Consider the following 7,011-nt stretch of genomic DNA (forward strand, 5'->3'; position numbering starts at 1 on the left):
TCACTACCTGAGCCAAAAGCAGACGCTCAACCACTGAGGCACTCGGGCACCCCAAAAGCGTACGTATTTATATACATTTTAAGAAGAGGCAGGAAAAGAGTCCTCCCCTCTCACTCTCACTGTGGCTCACATTTGGCTACCTAAGGGTCTACAGATGGCTAAGGAAGATGATGCACGGTGCTGCCTCCACTCGCTTTGGTCAAGGCCAGAGCTGTGTGTGTCTTGGCTTTCTTCGCTGCCATGGGTGTACTGGGGACAGGGTGCGCTGGGTGGAGCACCGTGGCTTTGGGACTCCAGGGTCAAAGGGCACTACTGCGCCCTGCAAGGCTGGTTAGCAAATCTGGTTCTCAGGGGAAAAAAAGGTCATGGGACTTTGGAGATGGAGAGGACTTGAGAGCTCCTGGTGCAATTTGCTCACGTTTCAGATGGGAAGCTGGGGCGGGAGCCGAATGCAGGAGTGCGGCCTCCCAGGGCAGCCGTGAGAATCAGCCGTCAGGCCTTCGGTTCCAGGGCTCTCTCTCTGCTCCAAGGGTCAGAAGAGAGCGCTGCCCACACCTCCGATCTTCTGGGAAGAGCCCTCTCCTGCCCTGCGGTGAGGCCGTTAGTGACAGGTCTGAAGCAGGGCCTTCTCGTGGGAAGGTGATTCAGAGTGAGAGGTCGCGATGCCAGGTCTGAGGGCGTGGGCTAACCTCCTTCTGAACCTGGCTTCTCCTTCCCCTGCTCCAGATGTCTCTGCAGACACTGGTCTCTGTGCCACGTGGCCCCAAGTATTTGACTTCAATGAAAATCCTGCCAACCCTGTGACCTTCTATCCCAGGGCTGCGCGCACCAAGTAGGCACTGCAGGACACCTGCTTGATTGCCAACTGGTCCACAGATGGGGCTGTGGAGGCAGAAACTGAGAAGTCACCGGTCCCAAGGCTCCTCCCCACCTACCCTTGGTCTTACGAATGCCCTCATCTCCCTCAGAATCGGCGCTGCTCTTTCCTTTCTAGAGGACAGTGGGTGCCTATGAGAGAGAATGCTGGGACCCACCTCGACATCCACCCTTGCCTTCCTTCTGAGTAACGGAAGTCTGATTTTTTTTTTTTTTAAAGATTTTATGTATTTATTCATGAGAGGCACAGAGAGGCAGAGACAGAGGCAGGAGAAGTATGTGAGATGTGAGACTTGATCCCGGGACCCCGGGGTCATGCAGACGCTCAACCACTGAGACACCCAGGCATCCCCGGAAGTTTGATTTCATTTGGGGTACCCAGTTAAGGGACCGCCTTTTCCAGCCTCTTGACTCTCCGGCCCTCACATGAGGACCTGCCAAGAGAAATCCGTGCAAATAGGTGTCGGGAATTCTGAGAAGCCTCCGCTGAAGGGAGGGGGCGCTTGTCTCGTGTTCCCCTGCCTCTTTCTTTCCATCTGCAATGTGGATGTCGGGGGCTGGAGCACTGGCAGCCATCGTGCTCCAAGAGTTGACTCTGAGAAGAGAAGCCACATGTGGCAGAAGAGGAAAACAGAAGCAGGGTGGCGTTCAGGTGACGTTCAGGTGACCTCCTGAAGCTGCCATCTCTGCCCCAGAATGCTTGCCTTCAGACTTCTTTTATGCGTGAGAATTAAACTTTTCTGTTGTTGGATCAGCTGACCCTGATGCTAAGATCTTCTGGGGTTCAAGATCAAATGAAGACACCCTGGTGGAGAGGTTGGAAGGGGCACCTGAGTATACACTTGGTGACTCGAAATACCGCCTTCTTTTCTGCTAGCTCTGTGGGACCTGAGAACCATTGGATCATACGGGTCCGGTGAGCTCAGATCGGTGGGGTGCTCTTCGTGTCGCACGTTCATGACTGGACTTTTTCTCGGTCCCTGGTGGACAGGGAAGCCCTCAGGATCCCAGGCAGCCCCAAGTCCTATTGACGCAGTAAGAGCTGCTGTTCTCAGGGACACGACAAGTAACTTTTCTTTTCCTTGTGTTCTCTTTTCTTGGCTTTCATCTCCATCCTAATCTATGTTGGCGTTTCCATGTGTTTTCTCTGCAAAATGAGTGACTTTGGAAGTTGGTTGCAGCTGGGCAGTTTGGAGGAGTGGGAAGAAGGAGGGGGTGAGCCGGGGCTCACACCAGACCTGTGAGGGGTCCGGGGCTGGCCTCTTGGGTGCTGGCTCCTGCCCCTAGGCACATGCAATCCTGGGGGTGGGGGGCAGAGAGACCCCAGGAGCATCCAGAGGGTTGGCAGTGCCACTTCTGGGCCACTGTACAGAGGCTCGCTGGGGATAAAAATGAGAAATCTGGCCCACTTACAAGTAGGAGGGGCTACTTGGCTACAAATAATAGTGGGGACGGAGCCTGGAGCCCAGTGGGCACTCAGTGAAGCACTGTTGATTGACTGATGGTGTTTCTGGGCAGATTGGATGACTTATTTTTCTCTTTCTTTTTTGAGATTTTAGTTATTTATTTGAGAGAGAGAGAGAGAGCGCACAAGCAGGGTGAGTGGAAGGCAGAGGGAGAAGCAGGCTCCCTGACAAGCAGAGGGCCTGAAGTGGGGCTCCATCCCAGGGCCCTGAGCCGAAGGCAGAGGCTTCCCGACTGAGCCCCCCAGGTGCCCCTGGATGACCATCCCAGCAGGAATCTGACCAGATCCAGCTGGGCTTTTCATCCTCAGAAAGGCTCTGCTTTGCACCCTCTGAGGGATTAAAATTCTCACGAATCCTAGGGACTCTCCTAGGGACTCGGAGGCTGAGTGAATCGGGGGATTTCCAGGGGCTGCTCTGGTCTGGCCATGCCCCAGGGGCCGGGGTTTGAGAGATGAGGTCCAGAGCCGTGGCCCCTGGCCTCAGGCTTTCCTCTGGGGATCCCTGTCCTGGTGGCGGCTTAGCGCTGGGGGGCTGGCTCCATCTCCCGCCATCCCACTCAGCCCATAACAAATTAGACCTCAGAGCTGGCCCAGCAGGCCCCGGGTGAGGAGCTCTCGGCTCTTGGGCATTCCCAGGACTGGCATAACCTGACAGGCAGGTGCCGTGCCTTCAAGGGAGTGGCTCACCTGAACCTGCCCGGTCTCCAGCAGGGTGGCTGGCGGGGGGCCCTTCCCCCGGGCCTGGCCTCCTCTCTTCTGTGTACTCACCTACCCTGCTTCAGACTAACCACCTGGGCCTTCGGTTTCAAAGCTCACTTTAAAACACAGAGTCCTATAAATGGCCAGATGTCACTGGTTTGCAGAGGTCAAACATTTAAAGAAAATGAATGCACAGCTGGCCAGCAGCCTGCGGAGCGGCGTCCAGAACCCGCCCTGCCCTGGGAATGTGGGAGCGGCGCCCTCAAGACAGCAGTTCTCAGCCCCATGGGGGCGGTGGACAGGATGGCCCCGGGAGCTTTCCCAGAACCCGATGCCCAGACCTCACTGGAGACCAGTCTTCACTGTGGGCTGCAGCTCCCTGTGACCCCAGGGCTGGGGTCCCTGCTGGATGGCAGGTGGGCCGGGGGGGCCGCCTCACTGGCAGCTCCCAGCAGACCGCAATGGTCCGGGGGCCGCAATCAGGAGACCCCGGGCCAATCTGGGGTCTCCGCTTGTGAGCAAACCTGGGCAAATCCTCGTTCTGAGCCGGGCTCCTCACCTGTCCCCCGGGTGATAGGACAGGCCCCCTCGCAGGCTTACTGTGAAGGGGAAGCTGGTGGACCCTTGGACGGCGAGGGAGGCCTGCTCTGGCTTCTGGGTGAATAGCAGGTGCCCCTGGAGGGTGAAGGCCCCAAGGCCCCCTCCCCCTTTTATCTTCTGGTCTTTCCGTGGACTCCTGGCTCCTGGCAGCACCGTTTGCGCTCCCTGGGTCGCTGTCTCTGAGGGCTGTGCTCCTCCCTGCGGGCACGGCCACCTCCCTGGGCGCCCCTGAGACGTGGCAGCAGGTGTCTCCGCTCTCTCCTTCTCTGCCTTTTCTCCCCCCTGACATTTCACATTTCGTGAACTTGGATTTTCTGCTTTCTTGCAGGGGCTTTCCCTAGTCTGTGCTCCTGTCCTGCTGCAGCAGACGGCTCGTTTTAATTACCTGCTTCTTCACTGTTTCCTTCCAGACTATTCTCTGCTCACTAGGCCCTGGCCTCCCCCCATTTCCAAACTTCTGGCTTATGTGACTTTGGTTTTTTTCCCTGCGTGGTTCCATCATGGGGCTAAATATGCTCATGGCCGTGACCTGGTGGGTCACTTCCCAGAATGGTCCTGGCCACCCACCGTCCCTTCCTTCCGTCATCACCCCAGGGGATCTTAGGGGGACCGGCTGGCATGGGGACAAGCCTGTGCCATGCATGTGTGCACCTGTGTGCATGTGTGTACGCACATGTATGCTGCAGTCTGTAATGTGCACACCAGGACCTGCTTCTCCCCTTTCACCTGCCAGTGTTCATTCCCAATGGGCTGGATATGGCTCGGTTTTAGGTTAAGACTCCCACTGATTTCCCAGCAAGTGAACAGAAGAAGTAATACATTGATTTCATTGGATTTGGTCCAAGTCAAGAAAACACGAGTGAGAATTTTACATTACTCTGCTCCAAGGGAGGGGGAGATTTCCTCCAAGAATTTTATAACGATAGCATTTGGGTGTGGGCATTGCACTCAGCAACATAAATCATGATGTTTTGATGGGGGTTACAAAACCAGTTTTGAGCTTACAGACGCTAACACTCCATCCTGCAGGCCCCTGGGCTGGGAGCTGGTGGTGAGGTGAGCTGGGTGCACTTACCCGAGGACCCTCAGGGCCAGCGAGACAGGGTTCACGGTTAGGCCCCCTAGGAAGAGTGGGCCTGCCCAGGATATGGGCTGATGTGCAGGCCCGCCTGTCCTCCGACCACACACTGAGCAGGGCAATGATGACCTGCTTTTCCAAGAAATGCAAGACTTGGGGTGCTTCACGGGGAACCAGGGTGCTCCCTGCAGCTCTGGCCGAGGGAGACAGAGAAGGGAGCAACTGGCATCGCCCTGGAGCTGGTTGTAGGGGGCAGACGTGCTTTCTCTGCTGCCAAACCAAACACCACTCCTTTGTGAGAAAGCACAACTGAAGAAATATGGACTGTAGCACTCTGCACAACGGAGGGACGGAGACAAGGGACGGAAACACCCACATGGCCCTATGCAGAGGGCTGGGAGGCACAGTGTGCTGTTTCCTACAGTGGAATGGTGTCAGCCATAAAGGGAATGAATACACACCTACCACAACACAAACGAGCCTTGGAAGCTTCTGTTAGGTCAAAGAAGCCAGACACAAAAGGCCACAGGGTGTGAAATCTTAGCACAAAATGTCCAGAAGTGGCAAATCCATGGAGACAAGAAGTGGATTAGTGATGGCCCAGGGCTGGAGGGCACGGGGGAGACTGGGAGGAGTGGGGAGCCGATGGCGGAAGGGGGTGTCCTTCAGGGTGATGAGCGTGTTCTAGACACGACCGTGGCGAGGGTTGCACAGCTCTGCAAGTGCACTAGGAAGGACTGAACGTCACGCTCCAGGCGGGTGAATTGTACGGCATGGGGCTGGCATCCCAGCAAAGCTTTTACAACAACAACAAAAGTGGGCTGGCTCAGGTGGCCTGGCCAGGTGTCACCAAGGTCGCCGGGCTTCCTGGACCTGCCAGTGCGGCCCTCTCTCCCCACCCACCTGTCCTACTGTGCCACCCCTTACCCCACTGGTTAAATTCTTGCACTGTCCTGGGGCCATGATCACGACGCCCTGTTGCAACAGTTCTTCTTACTGGAAGTGGTGGGAAAAGAGGTCCTGGGGGGCAGGGGGCAGACCGAAGGTCGGTGCCAGAGCCGGTGCCAGGTCCTTGCGTCCTGCCCAGTGGAATAAACAAGGAACGGGAGTGTAAGCAGGTGCCCCATCTCAGCACCAGGGCTGCTCAGGAGTGTGGATCCCTGTGCCAAGGACTCATACCGAACAGGCGTTCGGCTTCACTGATCGTGGCAACGCTCGGCACGAATCGCGTTCTTTCTGTTCGGAGCCACGTGTCCCGGATCTCGGAGAGTGGAAACAGGCGCGATGGCGCTCGACGCTGGAAGGATTCTAACCTCCCCCTCAAACAGGGTGTCAGTCCTTTCACGATGACGTTTGGAGAGACGATGGGCCGGAAGTTTGAGACAACCTTCCAGAATGTGCCTCCAAAATCCCGGCCCAAATCCAGGATGGGAAACGGAGGCTACTTGCTGGCTGAACGCTGAGCCATCGCTCAGTTCTGCAGGGCTCCCCACCCGCTGTCCCCTCCCCTGTGTCCGCGGCCTGACGCTTCCCCCAGCTTGGGGCTCTGCTCTGGCCGTGATGACTGTGTCCTCTTGGGTTTGCCCACCATGCCTGCCCTCAGCTCCCGGGTCCTGGGGCTCATGCAGGCTCCCGCTGCTTTCTCTGTTTTGCTCTCTCGACAACGGGGACATCAACCCCTTTTCATGCTGAACGGCTAAGGTAGACAGACTCATGCCCCCCCCAGAGAGGCCCACCTCCCGATCCCCGGAGCCCATGAATACGTTCCCTTAGGTGGCAAAAGGGACTTTGTCTGCATCGCATGATTCGGTTAAGGCTCTTCAGAGGAGGAGAGGATCCTGGATCATCCAGGTGAGCCCTAAATGTGATCACGAGGGTCCGTTCAAGGAAAGAGGATCAGAGGAAGGAGGATCAGAGGAGAGGTGGTGACAGAGCAGAGGTCGGAGAGGAGGGAAGATCCTGTGCCATAGGCCTTGAGGATGGATGGACGGGCCGTGAGCCTCAGAGGGCAGCTGCCCCAGATGCTGGAGGGGGCGAGGAAACAGCTTGTCCCCTAGAGCTTCTGGAACAAACGCGTCCCCACTGACACTCTGATTTTAAACTTCGGACCTCCAGAACTCTGAGCTAGCCCATTGGCGCAGTTTGAATCCACCAAGTTTGTGGGAATTGCTGAAGAAGCGACAGGAAACCGATGCCCGGTGTTACCATCGGCCAAGGCAGGGAGCGGGCAAGGAGGGGCGCTGTAAGAAATCCTAAGGTACAGCTTCTAGTAACACTAGGCCTCGCCCAGTGT

This window comes from Canis aureus, chromosome 30 (genome assembly GCF_053574225.1).
Source record: "Canis aureus isolate CA01 chromosome 30, VMU_Caureus_v.1.0, whole genome shotgun sequence".
Lineage (NCBI taxonomy): Eukaryota > Metazoa > Chordata > Mammalia > Carnivora > Canidae > Canis > Canis aureus.